The following is an 18,999-nucleotide window of genomic DNA, read 5'->3' as shown; positions in this document are numbered from 1 at the left end:
AGGGCTGTTTTTGAGGCCGAATGGTAACCTTTTGAAGTGGAACATACCTCTACCTGGTATGACAAACGCAGTTTTTTCACAAGATGCAGCATCTAATGGTATTTGCCAAAAAGCTTTGCTTAGATCAATTGAGGATATAAACTTGGCGTTTCGTAGTTTGTCGAGGATGGCGTGAACAAATGGAAGTGGATAGGCGTCAGCCTCAGTGCAAGCATTAAGCCTTCTACTGTCGATGCAGAATCGTGCAGAGCCGTCCTTTTTTGATACAAGTAGAGTTGGGTTGGTCCAGGCGCTTCTACTAGGAACTACAACGCCTAAACTCAACATTTCGTCTAACTCTTTTTCCAATTGTTTAAGTTTCTGGGGAGCTAGGTTATAATACCTTTGTTTGATGGGTGGTCCATTGGTTTTGATGTGGTGTTCGACTAGGTTAGTTAGTCCTAAACCGCATTTTTCGAAGGATATTGATTCAAATTTGTTGATCATCCTTTTTAATTGTTGTGACTGAGCAGAACTTAGGTTTTCGTAAGGTATTACTGTACGAATTTCACTGACTTGTGTGGAGTGAGAGGTGTTGTTGCAAGTGTTAAATACCTGGGGGGCGACATTAAAGGCCTTCCAGAAGTCTACACCGAGGATGAAGTTCTGAGTTATCGAAGGAACCACTAAGAAGTTGATCGTGAATGTTTTGTTTCCGCAACTGACAGGTAGTGCTAGAGAACCTGTGACAGTTTGTGCTGTGTTTTCTGTGGTTGTGACGTGTGTAGAATGCATTTTGATTCTAAATCCGCAATTGACGAAAGGTATGTGTGCATTATTGCCGAGGCAACTAATAGATGCGCCACTATCCATAAGTCCCGAAAAGGTGACATTATTGACGGAGAATTGAGCATACGGTCTTCCGTCTTGAGCTTCTTTGCAACTAACAGTTGAAAGATGTAAGGCCTGGTTGAATTATTTTACGTGTCTCAACCACTCTATCCATTCCTTAGGCCTTGGAGTGAAATGGATTCCCGAGAGGTTGGGTATTAGTTTTTTTGCTTCTTGTTTACCCAATTTGGAGGGGGTTTCAAAAAGTCCGGTGGAGGTTTGACAACTTTATTGGGAGCGTGTAATCTCTCGTAATTGTGTCTTGTTTTTTTGAAAATTTCTCGTAGATTGTCACGAGGTGGAGAGCGGTTTTGGGAAGAATGCCTCCTAGGTGCTCTGGTGTCCCGGGGTTCTTGGAGATTAGCTTGCTTAAAACAAGTAGTTTGAGAATGACCGGTTTTTTTGCAGAGTGAGCAGATTTTTCTTTCATTATATTCTGGTTTGATACCAGAGGATCTGCTTGGTTTGATGATTTATTTCGCATCGTTAGAGTCTTTTCTTCTGTTTTGTTATGTTTCCAATAGAAGGCAAACGTCGTTAAGTTGGTTTATGCTGAAGATTTTTTGTGATGTAATGATGTTCTCATATTTATGGAGGAGACCATCAATTATAACCGGCAAAAGTTCATCGTCCGAAACAGGTGAAGAGAGCCTGGCGTTTGTGAATTCAGCTCTTTGTATGTAGTTGGCAGCTGATTCATTTGAAAGTTGCTTGATTGCAAACAGCGACAGTTTTATTTTGTGCTGAGCTTCCTTTTTTCCAAAACTGCTGATGAGGGCTGATTTTAGTTTGAGCCAAGAATCTTCCCTTTTTTTCTGTGATTTATGCCACGAGAGTAATTCGGGTGCAATGAGATCGATAAAGTTGCGATGTAGGATCTCTATGGGAATTCCTCTGACTTGGGCAGTTTCTTCTATTCTGTCAATAAAATTTTCCACATCGGTGCGACCGTTGAATTTAATTTTCCAGGATGATAGGTCGTAACTTTTATTTTGTGGAATGACCGGTGCTGGTATGTTTTTTGACTCAGGTGGTACTGGTGTAATTATTTTTGCTTCCACTGGTTCGGGGCAATTAAAACGTAAATTCCTGATGTATTTCTTGTTGAAGTACAAGGCGTTATTTATAAGCGACTTCCTTGATTTTTCAGTTGGCGACAGGTCCCTTTTACGAAGAGCTTGTAGTAATATTTCTCTTTTTGATTGGAAAATGTTGGTGATTATACCAAATGTAATTTCTGTAGGTACAGTGGGTGAGTCCATTTTGAAGGTTTGCTTGATGTTTGAAAAAAGAAGTAGATTGTGTTCCGGAATTTTTGAAGTGTTTTGAAATTTTGAAAATTTGGCCAGGACTTTGCTTTGTAAAACTGTGTTTTTTAGTTTCACTAGTCACTTTCACTTGTTGAGAAAAAAAAATGGCCAGGACTTTGCTTTGTAAAACTGTGTTTTTTAGTTTCACTAGTCACTTTCACTTGTTGAGAAAAAAATTTGGCCAGGATTTTGCTTTGTAAAACTGTGTTTTTTTGTTTCACTAGTCACTTTCACTTGTTGAGAAAAAATTGGCCACAGATTTACTGATTTGAAATTGAGGATGTTGAAGAAAAGGAATGAATTTAATTTCACTTTTCACGTCACTTGTTGTAAGGTTAAAACTTGTCGAAGGCACTGTTGGAAGGTTAACACTTGGATTTGCACACTAGAGGAAAAAACAGTTGTACCTATAATTTGTTAGGAATAAATGTATAATTAGTGTTGAGACAAACCCGTGTTTTTATTTACACTCGTTGAAGGAAGGTGATTTGTTGGTAATGTTCGCTATGTGAAAGGAGACATTACGGTTTTGAAATGGGCGTTGAAAAAAGATAAACAAACACGAATTCGTGATGTTTATTGCTTGTTGAGAAACAAAAACAACTCTGTTGTGTTCGTTTGTAGTTGTCGTGAGTGTTCACAATACGCGGCAAAGTGTGAGCACGCGTGGCCACCATTTTGTGAACCCAGTTTTTTGCGAGCGCGCCAAAAAAAACGGTTTGTGGAACGGTTTGTGGACATTTGCTAAGAAGGAAATCACATGTTGTTACAAGAATAATGTACATGAATAGAATTACAATTGACGAACATGAGGTAGTCTATTGTTGGCTTATGAAGGGATGACAAAAAAAAAAATTTTTGCCCCATGTTAGGCGACAGTGTAAAATGCGCAATTTTCCCTGCGAGAGGTCCATTGCAAAAAGGGTGCCTTAGTACATATCGGCGTTAGCTCAGGTGGTAGAGGTTGAGTTCATGATTATCAGGCGTCAGGTCAGCTACGGCTTTTACACGGGGAACTAATTGCCAAACAAACCACTTCAAATTCGTCAAAGGAAACGCAAAAATGGGGTATGAAAGTATATTCACAAAGCACAATTACAAACAGATACACAAATGAGATGGGTCATTTACATCCTAAATATTCCTAGCGTTTCGTTAGGAACAATCTCCCTTGATAATTTAGGTTCTGGCTGGCAAGCTTGTGTGTAGGCATGATTCAAGTCACAAAAAGGCACATAAAGGGTAAAGATAGTTAATCCGCTTACATGAATTTGTAGTAGGTTTCGCGTACATGTTGAACCACAAATGGAGGGTTATCTTCCGTACTGTACGCGCTATTACGCGTACATTTCTCCATTGTGAGTAGGCACAGCAATTAGGTACAGGCTTCGAAAATACTTGTACAAAGCGGCCGTTAATTTAGGCGCGCAACGATGGCGTCCTGGTTGATAGCAAAACAGACATGTTGACAGGGCCAAGGCTAGATTGTGAGTGTGGGCGGCCGTTGGTGATTTGAATGGCCGGCGTGTGTCGAGCGTAGAGCAGTTTACCAACTTGGCCGTGCACAAAGCGGGTGCACGCGCACAGCGAACAATGGTAACAACTCACCGCTGACTAATTTGAATTCGCGGGAGTTTTGAACGTGTCCGATTCGTTACGTGACAGGGTATATAAATAAAAAATTGAAAATAAAATTTAAATATGTCAATGATTTTTTTTACCAGGTAATCTATCTACTCTCTTACCTGTAGTAATATCTTCCAGGAGCTGATTGCAGGCGATATGGTCGGTAGAAGCGTAGAATTGGAGAATAACCCCATTAAATCAAATCTTCATTTTTCCTCAATGCTTCCTTTTCACCCCTAAGTGAGAGATGTTAGGTTTGATAACCTTTATATCATTTTGATAGCAGCAATATCTTTTACAGTCTTGTGAAATTCGTAAAAAAGCTTACTCGAGGAAATTTATTATAAAAGCATCTTGCTTCCGCAGAGAAATCTCATCAACGAAGCAGAAAATCTTTGTTCTTATACAGCAAAACCTCTCTTAGAGTGAGTTTTGGCGTCATAAAGTTAAGACAGCTATTTCTATCTTTTAAAGATTCTAGGTTGACGTAATTTATCTCGTAATATTACTTTGAACATCAATAATCGAGTTTAATTTTTTTTATTTATTTATGAGCAGGCAAGATTTTGCTAATGCATTATATGTGTCTGATTCCGCAATAAATTTAAAAATAATCGAATTTTTTTTAATTTTAAAAATATTTTACAACAGCATACATAAATTTATTAACAAGTGGCCCAAAACAAAATATCATTAAATATCTCCAGTGAACCTTCAATGCGAAGGCTGTTTTTTTTTTATATATACTTATCGTAGACTGTGCTCGACACATGCAAAATTGACAAAATATAAAATATGTAAAAATATCAATCCAATGTTTTTTATTGCACTGTAACGGTCTCAACTGGGAATAAAACACAGTATCTCTGTTTTATGGGGACAACGCATCTATCCACTCGACCATTGGGACCTAATTATTTTATGTCATTTCTGTCTCTTTCATATTTTATATAAAGAATTAACAACATTATCTTCAAATAATATTTCCCATATTTTTGGCTGCTATCTTTTAGAAATGATTACAAAGTTTTAAAGAATTCGTTTGTAATCTAGATAGTGTCTCGGATAAACGTATCCGATTTTTATTTTAATGGGCCACCTATGAACACAAATAATAAATATGGTTCAATTAGCAGTTTCAAAAAGATTTATTATTATTATCTTAGTCTTCAATAAAATGTAATCAATTCAACTCAATATCGTACATATGAAATACCACCATACAGAATTGAAACGTTTCTTGGAATGACTTAAGCCGCGTTTGATGACCACATCTAAATAGTAAGGTACTCCCCCATCATCTTATTTCACATCTTCTTCATCTACTCACGTATATACTCACTTCATATACTCACTTCATATACCCACTCCATATACCCACTTCATATTACCACTTCATATACCCACTTAATATAATCACTTCATTTACTCACTTCATATACTCACCACATATACTCACCTCATATACTCACTTCATATACTCACTAACCTCAGCCTCACAACATACACCAATTAGGAATGCCATTAGCACAATGACTCCAGATGCTTGAGAGTATTTGGGACTCTTGTGCGATTAATTAACATATTTAAAAAAAGAAATTATCAACAAGTAGACTAAAACGAAACATTATGAAAAAGATCGTGTGAATGAAGGCAGTTTTAAGGATATGAAGATGAAGGATATTTATTTAGTACAGGCCGAGTTCCACACACGCCGAGCTTCCGTTTGCCTGAAACGGGGTCAAGAGGCTTCGCTTTTCAGCGGAGTTCTGTTCCCCCTATGCACACCAACATCTGCTTCCCGGGAACTGAAAAATGCTTGAAATCGTCTGCTCTTTCATTTCATGGGAAATATAGCACGAGCGAGGTGCTTTATACACTGCACTGCTACTCGCAAAATTGATAAAAAAATGTATAATTTATTTATTAATTTTTTTACAGATTATTATTGAATAAAAACATAGCACACAGCGTTTAACGTGAACTGAGAACATATTATAGAAAAACGGTAGGTATCTATAAAGTAACTACTCTTGAATATAGCAATATAGCAAATGTTGGCGATTGACGCACCCCTCGACTTTTTCTGTGTAAGTCCGATCCTCATTGCTAAGGAGAGCTCCCACTTCAAAGAGGCTCCTCCACATCTCGCGATTATGTGCTGCGTAGAAAGCCAATGACACTGACGCACAGTGGGCTGAAAATCGCCTTTCATAGACTTAGAGAATTGTGACTTCTTTAACTGTTTTGGCTTGCAGTGTAAATAAAATATTGTAAACTAGACAAAGCATACTCATGTGTAAAGCATTTAAGCATTAAAATGAATCATCAACATATAAAAGTTTTTTTTTCTTCTTTGAGGATTTAAAAAAAAAATCGCGAATTGCGCCGCAATACGAAGTATGTCAAAAAATACAATTAAATAGTAGTATATCTGTGTGTAAGGATATAATGGCCAACCTGATGATTCCAGAGATTGCCTCATTTTTAATGTCAAAATTTTTCAAAACAATTTTTTCTTAAAAAAATGATAACTCCTTCATTTGATCAGCAGAATCCATTTCTAGCCAAAAAAAATACACTTGAAAATTGAAGTCTCTATGTCTATGAAAGGCGATTTTCAGCCCACTGTGTGACGTACCGGTCGCCAGGGACATTTGGTCACACCAGCGCATTGGTAACCTCCCTCTGCTTCTCCCACCAAACACTTTACCAGTAACTATGAGTTTCTAAAAGATGTAGTCCTCAGTTTGACCAGCAACGTGTCTAAAGTATATTAAAATACGATGCAGGCAGACAGTTAACTGCCTTAACGCTTAGACTCACCTACGTTTTCCAAGACTATACAATCAAATAATTGAAGCACTGTAGTTTTATTTTAAACCAATATGTACTAACTACAATAATGTATAGCATTGAGGCAAGCATCTGGCAGAGGACAATAAAGTAATTTGGATGTTATATTTAAGTCTTCAAGATGAATTAAGTTTTATTTGTTTCAATTTATTGTCATTGAATACTTATGATATTGAATCTTTTTTAATGATTTTTAATCTTCATGCCAAAGGCATTTGAAAATATTTTAACAATGTTGTTGAAGGGAATGTAGGTTGTTTTTTCAAAACTACTTTAATAGTTATATTGGAACAGTTACAAATAAAGATAATAATAGTATATTCTAGAATGTGACAGTGCAATGCAATACAATCCATATTTTGAAATAACAAAAAAATAAAAAAGACAAATACTAAGAAAAATAAATGAAGCAAAATAAAAATGCATAGATAGGCAAATAAAATAAAATGAATACAAAAAAACAGATAAAACAAAAACATATAACCACAAAAATGTACGCAAGCAGCCGTTTTAGGAGGATATTTGACCGTCTCCCGTCTCCAGGGGTAATCAGGGGGGACTCCATACAGGCAACCATGGGAATGATGATTGTATAGTACCATTGGCGTAGTCTGAGCCATAAGCTTCTCATGTGGTGACGGAGAAGTGTTCTGAAAGAAGGCACTCATAAAAAATAATAGGGCAAACAAAGAAAATACAATAAAATCATACAAATATACAAAAAAATTTGAAAGAATAAGTGTGAACCAAAAACAATGGGCAATCCTGATCATGGGTATTATAAATATATTTTTTTAAATATTTCTGTGTGTAAGAAAGAGCTACAGCATTATTGTTATGAAGAACGTACGTTTTATGCAGAATCACATCAAGTGAAACAAGTACTTGATTGGGGTCACGTCAAAACTCAGAATAACAGAAAAGGATGCTGAGTTATTTTTTGGCATATCCTTTCTGCCTACTTTAGTGATGAATTTTAAAAATATTAACTTTATTTTCATGTTTTTAATAGATGTTCTCTATGAGATATTAACTATATTTCATTTTGTTTGTGTTTTGTAGTGTCGTAAATTATTGTTTTAATTTTTTTATTCTACTTGTGCTTCAAAGTATGTCAAACGGCTCAATCCAATGTACCATTAACATTCGGCACAAGGTCCAAAGTCATGTGCTCCTCGGCCTAATGTGGCGACAACTGGCTCATGGAATGGCGGCATTATACTCTGAATGCTCGCGTTTCACTTTAAATGGCTCTGTTAGGGTGTTTTTAGGGCGGGGGCAAGGTGATACCGCCCCGTGCATGTGCACTGGTGCAGTGCAATCTGCAGCGGTAGGTACTTACTAGTAGGGTGGCCTGTTTAAATAAGGTTTTTTGTTTATTATTTCACGCATATATCGTTTTCTCGAAGGCCTTAAAGGATAGGTGTCGAACATTTTTTTTACACTGCATTCAGGTTTAAGCAATTTGTTAACTCAAACGCAATAACTTTAATTTCTTACACATTTTCCACGGTTCTGCTCCACGCAACCCACACCGGTAGCCAGCAACCGGCATCCGGCTCGCGAGGTGCCAACCTATGGGCGATCACCTCGCCACGCTGGCAACCGAGAGCGGGTTGCGAACCACCCTTGTTAAAAGAGTAGGTTGCGAGACCCGGGTGCTGACGAAAAAAAAACCTGGTCGCATTTTGGAGGCTCGTAAGCGGGTTTCAATCGATCGACCCAGGACCACTTAAAAGTTAACACTAGACGGCCTGCATTTTGAGTGTTTACGATCCTTAGCAACGAATTCAAAGGTCACGGGTGTTATTTCACATTATTTTCAATTAAAATTATATACCGTTAAATATTGGCAGCACCTTCCAGAGTTCTAGATATTTCATAAGTATCGCCCTGGTGAGAGACGACCATTCGAAATCGCCACTTTGCTTGAAATGGTTTAATCAATGTTCGGTGACCATGTAATTCCTCATATTTTCTCCACTATTTCTTATCCCTCCTCAACACCTTCAGCCTCACAGTATGCCCCAATTCGGGATGCCATAGTCTCATTGACTTCACACGGCTGGGAGAAGTTATGACTTAAATAAAATTAAATGTTTTGCAAACATTTTGATAGATGGCCCATCCTAATACCTAGTCATATTATGTGCGTGTTGCGGCCAAGTCAGATAAATGTACATTTGCATAATGCCTTGCGTTTTTGGGTCAAGCTCTGCGTTACGACTTAAGAAAACATTTGTTCAAATGATTATATCACATTGCACACTAAATTATATTCTACGTTCGAAGTTAGTTATGGCTTTTTTGATTAAAATGCATAAATAATTCTTATATTGCACTCATTTTATTTCCACTTTAGATAAGTTGACATACTACTGTAGTGACTTTCAAGCAGAATCCTAGCAAAAATAATATTTTATTAATTTAGAAGAGCGATTAAGTAGGTACTTAATTATAAATGAAACATTGTTTTAAAATTTAAACTATTAATTTAATTTACAGAAATTATTTTAATATTTTTTTTCATAGATGGATTTTTAACACTCCTTGATTTATACGAGTGGGTATTTTATGAATAAAATAAACCTAAAATATTAAACATGCCAGCTCCCTTCGTGGCAGCCGGACGCGTCCTCTCAACCGCTTTGTGTTTTTGTTTTGTATTTTCAAGGGAAATGAGGCAACATTCGTTTGAAATTATTTTTAAAATCAGTCAATTAACATTGAAAATAAACTTAACAACCAGTAATCAGAACTTTATAGTTATGTGATTAGAGTGCAGTGTGTTAAAAGTGAATAATTGAAAATTCTGCTAAAAAATATTCAAAATTCGCTGAACTTGAACTAGGGACGAGAATCGGTAAATGTAGGTACGCCAGAAATTTTAAACGGAATTCTCATAAAATCTAAAGGCCCTTACAAGTTTTTCGCTAAACCCAGGGTAATTTATTATTCCGACTGTCGTTTTTTATTGCGGGCACAATGCACCACTAACTAACACAATCACCAGGAACAAGATTACATGGAGATGAATGATGGACTTGCCGAACGTCACAGCGATGCTGCCAAGGTCTGTTACCTATGTTAGGATATTGTAACAGTCCAGCAGACACATACCTGGACGGATGAAAATCGTGCTAGCACTGTTGGTAGACGCGGTGAACTCTTTCGCTGCAGCAACTGGTCCAGTTTCTTCACCACCTAGGATTCTCGCTGCAGAGTCTCCATCTTGTATATTCGTGTCACCTGTTCCTGTACTTCATTTTATTTAACTTAATTTCACTTTATTTTTGTAATATTTAATTATTGTAATACCTGCATCAACTGCAAAGCGCCCCTTAGGTGATATCGCACAAAAGCGGCGATATAAAAATTGTCCAATAAATAAATAAAATTTAATGAATATTTTTCAGTGTCAAGAGTATTGTCAAAAATCACATAACAAGTTAACCATTCATATTTTTTAATTTTCTATTCTGGTCACATCAATTGGTATAATTTGTGTAGAAATTATTTAAAATTGTTGACTTAAGCATCAAAATTATATGTGGTATATTAAAATCATTTATTCACAGCTCGCCAAATAATTCAATATGTACTAGTATTACAATCAACAATTAAATCTTATTAAATTTTTTTCACTGTATAAAAACAACTTTATTTTTGTAAAAAAGGCTTGTTTGTTTTATTAGTGTCAGGACTGTTAAGAAGGTAGTTTGAATGGTCTTATTACATTGTCTCTAATATACTATTTTGAATTAACCCATAGAAGACGTGTAATATTTTGTAAGTATCTCAAAGCCAAATATTTAATTAAACAATACAAAACTTCTAAAACCTAGCTTTATACACTGCACATTACAGTGCACCAGAAGGTAGTCGTGATTTCACTGAACTGCTATTGTTGTTGATCGTATCCTAAGGGTTAAACTCATTATAATGAAGTTTTTTTAAGTAACAATGTGGTATACAGTCGTGAATGGTTGAAAAATTCGGGGATGCCCGAGAAAAATATTAATCGAAAAATTATTTGTGGTAAAATGAAGCGTACGTGATGAAAGAAGAAAGAGGTGAAGGAATAATGTATTATATGGAAGAGAATGGTAGAAGAAGTTGGGGACTCCCGAAGAAGACATGGCACAATCAAGAAAAACAAATACTTATGTTTGGTCAAAACTTTACTCCAAAGCATCCATTCCTCCAAGCAACGAAGGGTATACGTCAGTTAGCATATTATAAATATAAGATTTGCACACAGCAATAATGAAAATTCCAGACCGAGTAGACATTTCTCATTGCATGTAATCTTAGTCTAAGGTAATTGTATTGCAGTGTCCATAACGCAGCGAAGTAAAGCCTCTGGGTTCTGAATGTACCTACACGACAGAGCCTTGTGATGAGTTTTATGGGTATTAAACCCGGGATCGTTAGCGCAGATAACTACTGCTTTGAGTTTTGCGGACTAAAAGGGACAGTTTGTTATTATGAACAAGGCAAGAGGAATGGAAGAGTTGTTTTTTTTAATTTCATATAGAGCCAAAAAGTTTGAGATTAATGAAGCAAAAGTTGTGGCAAGAAAGATCTTTCATTGAAAAATAATTAACGCTATTCCACAGCCATTCATTTTTAATTTATAGAAAATTGGTTTTGATTATTTTTATCTCGTTCTTCTTTTCAATACACTATATGTTTTCCATCCTCATTGTTAGTGAACTTAAATAAAACAATAATTGTATGCATTAATAAATGATTTTTTTATAAATTTACACTATATATTAACGAGCGGAATCAATGTGACCGATTCGATTAATCGGTCATTTATTAATTTTCACTGTATAATAACGAGCGGAATCAAGGTGACCGATTCGATCTATCGGTTATTTATTGATTTTCTCTATATAATAACGAGCGGAATTAATGTGAGCGATTCCATGATAGATTAATGGAGAGTTATTTTCTTATAACCATTTGGAAACGGTTGACGATCGCTGAAAATTTTATACTCATATTAATATTGACCTTTCCAGCTGCTCACGACAAATCGCAGTAGGAGGGATATATTAATTTATCCATCACTCCTGGAAATACTGAACCCTAAGTTCCTACCCTCCCTTAGTACCTTTTCCGTACCGAAATTTCCCATACTTCATTTCTTTAAAAAAGACCCTCTTTACAGCATCTCCAAAGGTGACATAAGTTCCGAGAGAAAAAATTTAAAAAAAATAACCAACGTAACATAAATAACAAACATAAGTACAAAAAATTCAAACAAAATAGATAATAATTTTTATTCCATTGAATAGTATTTGCAATTCAATTCATCCATAATGGCATTACGTATAGCAACAATAGACTATAAAAATAAGGTACAAACAAAATGAATCAACGTATTTATACCTACAAAAATATACAAATAATAGAGAGAAGAGAGAGAAAAGAGTATTGATGTAAATAACAAAAATCGTTTCAATATTAATTAAAGTATTAAGAGAAAAGGCAAATTTTAAGGTAAACATTTACGTAGAAAACATGTTACAGATTTTATATAATAATGTTAGCGAATCAAAATGTAAGAAATTTCTGATTTAATTTTTAATATAGAATAAATGATAATATCAACGGAACTGATTTTTTCCAAACCTATGAAGCCTTTGGACTGGAGAATTAATATAATAGTTGGTTTCGGATGAATAAACAAAGAACAACTCAGGAAATCTCATATTAATATTTGGTTCTTAGATCGTTAATAGCTTAGTTAAGTCAGGTAACCTCCCGATAGCTAATTTGTATAAAAGTACCAAATCTATCATGATTCCACTGTAAATCGGTTAAATTAAGTTATTTAATTAGGCTTACATAATTATTTAAATAATTAATAATGCCTTTAATAATTAATACCAGCCTCAGAACAGACTTTGTCTAGTGAGGAGGGTAATGAAAAAAAAACATCTGTACAGAACCAACCTTAAATAAAGGCCCGGGTTGCCGGCACTGAAACTGAAACTGCCTTCAGAAGACAAAACAGCTGTCACACGTCATAATGATTATACAGCAGAACTTGTTTATAAATAAATTGTTTTTTTGTAAATTTATTGGATAACAATATAATTAATGAATATATAAAAGAAAAAAAATTAAAAGCCCATTAGGGCGTAAATAAATAAATAAAAAACTTAAGAATTCAAATGGAGTTCTACAAATAACACTTGATAACAGTAAAAAAATAAGGGAACAAATAAATCTTTTCAAATTATGGTGTAATAATGCTAGTCTCACACGAGCGCTATTCTCTAATGCGGTATTTGGGCGTGGCCTGTATAGATTGTGTTCTAGTCTTACACGGTAGCCATAATCTTCCTCTCCCCTTCCCTAGTATAGGGGGGTGAGAAAGTGTGAGAAGAAGGGACAGAGCACAGATTATCATTATATTTTTGTTACCTTGACAGCTGACCGGCGCGTAATCAGGGCAGCTCCACAATTTATCTGACCCACTATAGACGGGAAAAATCATTTTCAAATTTCGCTAGGCTAGCAGTTATGGCGACGGTATAGTAAGGTATAGCAAATAGGCCATGCCCACACCTTTAATATACTATCTGTCTTGTGTGAGACAGCTGAATTAGATTGCATGACAAGCGATATGGTTATATAGGCCACGCCCAAATACCGCATGATAGTATGGAGTAAATGAATTTAAAACTAAAACAAATGGATTCATTTGAAAAATCTCAATATTTTGTTCTCATCTACTTACGGTGCCTCAATGGTATTAAAATTTTGTTTATTCTGCAGCCCTTTTGCTCGAGCCTAGTTTTGCTTGCGGTGTGAGGTAACTACATTATTATTGCAGAGATTGAGAATGCGGAAGAATTTAAAGTAGATGCAGTACATTTCATTTCACTTTACGAGCTCAAATAATTGATGAAGGTTTTCAAGTGCTATTGAAGTATTTAAACGGAGATGATAGAAAGGCAAAGATTGACTATGCTAAATAATTTAAATATCTTGCACTTAAAATAAATCAAATCAAAGCTCACATTATTCACTCAGCTGGCAAAAGACAGTCAATTTAAAACACGTTTTTAAGGAAAAATTCAAAAGCTAAGAAAAGTTTTTTATAATACTTTGAAAACTGAAATAACAATTTCTTTAAATTTTGTAGGTCTTGGTGTCTAGAATAAGGTTAATTAGAATGTATCTTCGTAGGTTTTCATCAGATTATCTGATTCGTTCATTTTACATATTTAAAAGTTTTTTAAAACCACATAACAACTTTTTTACATTAAATCCACACAGGACGCCCTGAGGAAATGGGGATTCTGTATGGAGGGTCCTTTTGAGGAGAGGAAGGAATACACATGGGTTTTGAAGAGATTCATGTTGTAGGAGGGAGGAAACACAGAGGCCGGCAAATCGATCAACAGCCGGGATGTTAAACTGAAGACGAGTCATAGAGGCGTCACGTTCTCATGTGACAAATGTCACCCGTGTGCATACTTTGGGTGCGCGTTTGGCGTGTTTTCCTACTATGCACCGGTGCCGAAGGGATCAATGACGCTAGTTTCTTGCAGCATCTTCCATTGGAATACCAGTAGAACACGGAGAGCATACCTACCTGACGCCAAATGAAACAGACAACACGTTTCTGTACAGACTCAATCTACAGCGTTTGCATTGTAGTTTAAAAAAATCATATTCACATCTCTTAGCAATAGTTTCTAGGTACCATTTGATATAATGTAAAGGTTCTATCTAAACAAACGACGTTTGAAGGTAAAATAATATTTATAATTAGTATTATTAAAATTCCGAAGAAGTGAGCGTTGCTCATGAAACATGTTGGTATTTATAAACAATAAAAGTGGTGAAAACTAAGTATTTTATTAATTTCAATTAATAAAATACTTAGAATATAATAACAAAATATTATTGTTTAAAGATTTCATATGTTCTTTAATCCTTATTTCAAAGTTTCTCGAAGTTTTACCTATGTAAAAGAAACCACAATCATTACACTTCAATTTATATATTCCAGATTTTTTCATTTTTGAATCTCTATCTTTATTATTTACTATGTAATTTTTAAGTTTGTTATTTGGATAAAATACCGGAAGGTATTTACATTTAGGTAGGTACATTTTTTGTTAAGGAATTAGAAATTTTATTATTAAAATACATAATTTTCCTCCATTATTATTTTTAAATGACCCAATATTAAACCCTTTCCCTTTGTAAATTATTCCAGATTGCCTCTCTTTCCCCTATCCATTCTCATCTTTTCATTTTTGCCATCGTCTATGTCTATTATTTTTTAATGATACCATTGCGCATTGTCTATGTCTATTATTTCTCTATTGACACCATTGTCTATGTCTATAATTTATAACTAGTATTATTAAAACCCTGAAGAAGTGAGCGTTGCTCATGAAAGTACATGTTGGTATTTATGAACAATAAAAGTGGTAAAAACTAAGTATTTTATTAATTTAAATTAAAATGGTGCCACAAAATAAGTTTGCTGTGTTAGAATAATGATTAAGCTTAGTTGTGGTTCCGGTTTCGAGAAAACCTCCAAGATAATAAATACTTGAACGTTTATGGGTAGGCCCGCACACTATATTTTCCAATAATATATACTAAAATATAGTTAATGAGACAATTTAGTTATGTACCTACAGTATATTTTTTACTATTCATGTGTAAAAACCCAATTAAAGTAATAATAATAATATAAAACGGGCGGCACTTAGTTGGGCTTCGTCCAGTTTTAGTGAAAATAGGTAGATATCAGGTAGATTCCAATTTTGAATGGAAATACTAACTTAAATATACTTTGTCGCTTCGTATGTACTTTTTGATCCTAAACAGGAGTTAATTTGGTTTTGAGGATCAATTCTATGAGCTTCAATAATTCAACCACGCTTGTTCCTCTGTCCGACAGGACATTTGCAGTGTCAGACCGGACATTTCCTCTGTCCAATAAGACATTTTCAGTGTCCGACCGGACATTTTCTCTGCCCGACAGGACATTTGCAGTGTCAGACCGGACATTTCCTCAGACTGATAGGACATTTGCAGTGTCAGCCCGGACATTTCCTCTGTCCGATAGGACATTTGCAGTGTACGACCGAACATCTCTTCTGTCAGATAGGACACTTTCAGTGTCAGATCGGACATTTCCTCTATCCGATAGGACATGTTAGAGAATTTTTCTCCAAGACGTAGTGCACTGCTCTATAAACTTCAGAACTGTGGACACAATATCCAGTAGCGCAATGGGACAAGCTGAGGATGTGCTACAACAACATATTATACAGGTAACTTATGAAACTACTAAGCTTCTGCAGTGCAGAAGGGAGGGAGCACTCATTCCCCTCCTTACTTAACCACCAACTAGCCATATCTATCATAGCTATCTATTTCTCACAACATTATGCATCAAGTACTTCTTCAAACCTTACCTTTGAGCAGAAATTAGTTAGAAGAACTAGTTGTAAGAGGGTAAAGGCAAAGAGACGAAGTTGTTGAGCATGGATTCGTAACTAATGGTCCATTTCAAAATAATATTATTGGGATTACAAGATCTATTTTCTTTTAAATATATATTACCTCGGTAGAGAATCAAACCACGATCAACTGCTCAGAAGACAACTATGCAGACCTATAATGAAAATTAATAAATAAATATACATTTGCTCATATGTAGCAGATACTTTGTTGTTTGACATTATAATTAAAAAAAGAACAAATTATTACAGTGAAATCATGTTTTCAATTTTGTTTTATTTTTAAAATTATACATTTTAAATTTTAAAATGTAAGTACGTATAGCGTTAGTAAATAAAAAAAAATTGTGATTCAAATTTAGATCTGTCAATTTTTGACTAACTAACTAACCATCTCAGTCTTGACACAAAAACTCCTTCTTCATTCACATTCATACATCGTCTCATGCATATTATTCTTTCTATTGACATGGCCCGACTCAAGTATCTAATTCACTTAAGCGCCATGCCTTCCTCGGACGTCCCCGATTTCTGTTACCATTTACATTCGCGTCATATATTCTTCTTACACTCAATTCTTCGTTCGTTCGCTCTAAATACCCAAACCAACTAGGGGTCACTTTCTTAATTTTACTAATTGCGCTTACATCAGCCTTACATATTCACATTTCTCACTCGATCATACATGGTTTTATCACATAATATATGCCTCAGAAATTCATTTCTACAGATTTAGATGAATCAAAAATTTAAACCAAAGATGTACGAATTTCAAATATAAATTATTATTAAAACAAAAATAGTTTCGGTACCTACTTTATTGCTTGCTTCCCACAATCAGTTCCAATTTTTTTCGTTATTTTCAATTAAATTTACTATTTAAGCTATTGCAGACTAATTCACCTTTATGCGCACAATTTCGCTTTTCGAGAATTGGCTGAGTAAAAAAAGGTTAAGCACCCAGCTTCGAGTTATGGGGGAGGGGAAAAATATAGTATTAACGGTAAAATAATGGTCTATAGAGTCCTATAGTCAGTATTTCATACAACAGAGAGCCGTGTAGTACCAGAGAAGGTTCTGTAATTGCAAATTCAGTTAAGAGGGCACGGGAAGTCAATTTCCATGCAAATTTCTGCCAATTATTCCTTCAGAAGTTGGTCGAAAGTGCTCCGCGGTAACTTGAAGCGTTTTTACGTGGAACTGTACTGAATGTTAAGCTAAATTCACATCCATTCAGCTCTTAGGACCTGATTTCGCATTGAAATCGGAATAGCATCCGCTAAATTGGAAACGAAAAAGTTTCGTAATAAATTTGGGTCCATTGAGACAGGAACGCTTTGAAACACGGTTTTGGTCGGATTAAAGAAAACTTCTTTCAAATCATTAATGGAAAACATTTGAATTACCAAACACAATTATATTTTTAATGTTAAATAGAAACTATTGTTTGTAAAACAAGTTTTTTTTGAATAGCACAAAGGATAACAAATTACAGATTGAAAAAGTCTCATACGTAAAAATAATTGCCGTCGACGGGAAGTGAAAAAATGAAATAAGTAATAATTTTTTCATGAAATACTAGTACATAGTGAATTATTTGGCGAGTTTGGATAAACCGAAAGAAGCTTGGTTTATTTCCCGTCGGTGGCATTTATTTTAACTCGGGAGATATTTTTAATTTGTACGGGTATTTCGGGCGAATAATTATTGCTTAAAATAATTTGTTACAATTATTAAATTTCATTATTCTTCCACGAGTGGAAGATAATAAACATAAGTATAGTAATTTTTTGAGGTAGGAAAGGGAGGAATGATGGGTTATAGTTGCAACGGACTATAAGGTGTCTTTGACTGTTAACAGTCCATACAAATTCACTCACACAGTTTCACGCACATTCATGCAAAATCACACAATTGAAATAAAACCCACTAAACTCACCTTAAATCACATAAAATCGACCAAATCACACAAAAAAACCAAAAACTCACAGAAATTCGCCAAAATTCATACAAATACATCCATCGAAACTTTCTCAAATTCCGACAAATCAAAATTTTTAATAATGTAAACATAATGAGAAAGATTAAGAAAGGGAAGCTTAGATGGTTTGTGCATGTAAAGTGAATCAGAGACAAACGGAATGTAAGGAGAATATATGACGCAAATGTGAATCGTAGCAGAATCCGCGGAAGACATGTCAAGAGTCAGAATTATAGACGAGTATGTATGACAAAACCGAGTTGTTTGGCGGTCCGTCATTTCTGCCTACCCCTGCCGAGAAACGGCGCGATGGTTATCTCTTAATTGAATTACATGGGTGATATGTGGTGCCTGTTTTACAAGGAACTGTGTTGAGAGCAGGCACAGTTGGAAAGCATAAGTTATGATAGTTTACAGTAGTTCATAACAACAATACAAATAACAACACAGTATGAAGTATTTTTTAATAAAAAAAGACAAAATTTCCCGGGTTACGGTTGACCTGACAATATTTAAAATCTCCTACTACCACCACATTAAGCACAAAATTTTGCTTGTGTTGTGATGGAGGAGCCAGCTGAGGAAATTAACACACTACGCCTGGGTGGGACCCAAACGCGATGTCAACTCATTAAGTTACAAAACAATTAATTTCGTACAGTTGGAAATGCAAACTAATAAATTGGTTTTAATAAAATCTTTGATGTTAGATCTGCCTTGGTTGATGATCCAAGATTTGGTATATGATTCATATTTAAAGTAATTTAAGTGCTGTCTAATGGCCAGTGGAACAGCGTTGTATAGTTTTGTTGCAAAGTTTTTAAAAGTAATTTGAGTTCTGTCTAAT

This window comes from Hesperophylax consimilis, chromosome 25 (assembly GCF_061612785.1).
Source record: "Hesperophylax consimilis isolate HC1 chromosome 25, BYU_Hcon_1.0, whole genome shotgun sequence".
Classification (NCBI taxonomy): Eukaryota; Metazoa; Arthropoda; class Insecta; order Trichoptera; family Limnephilidae; genus Hesperophylax; species Hesperophylax consimilis.
The sequence above is the reverse complement of the archived record's forward strand: the minus strand, read 5'-3'. Positions refer to the sequence as shown.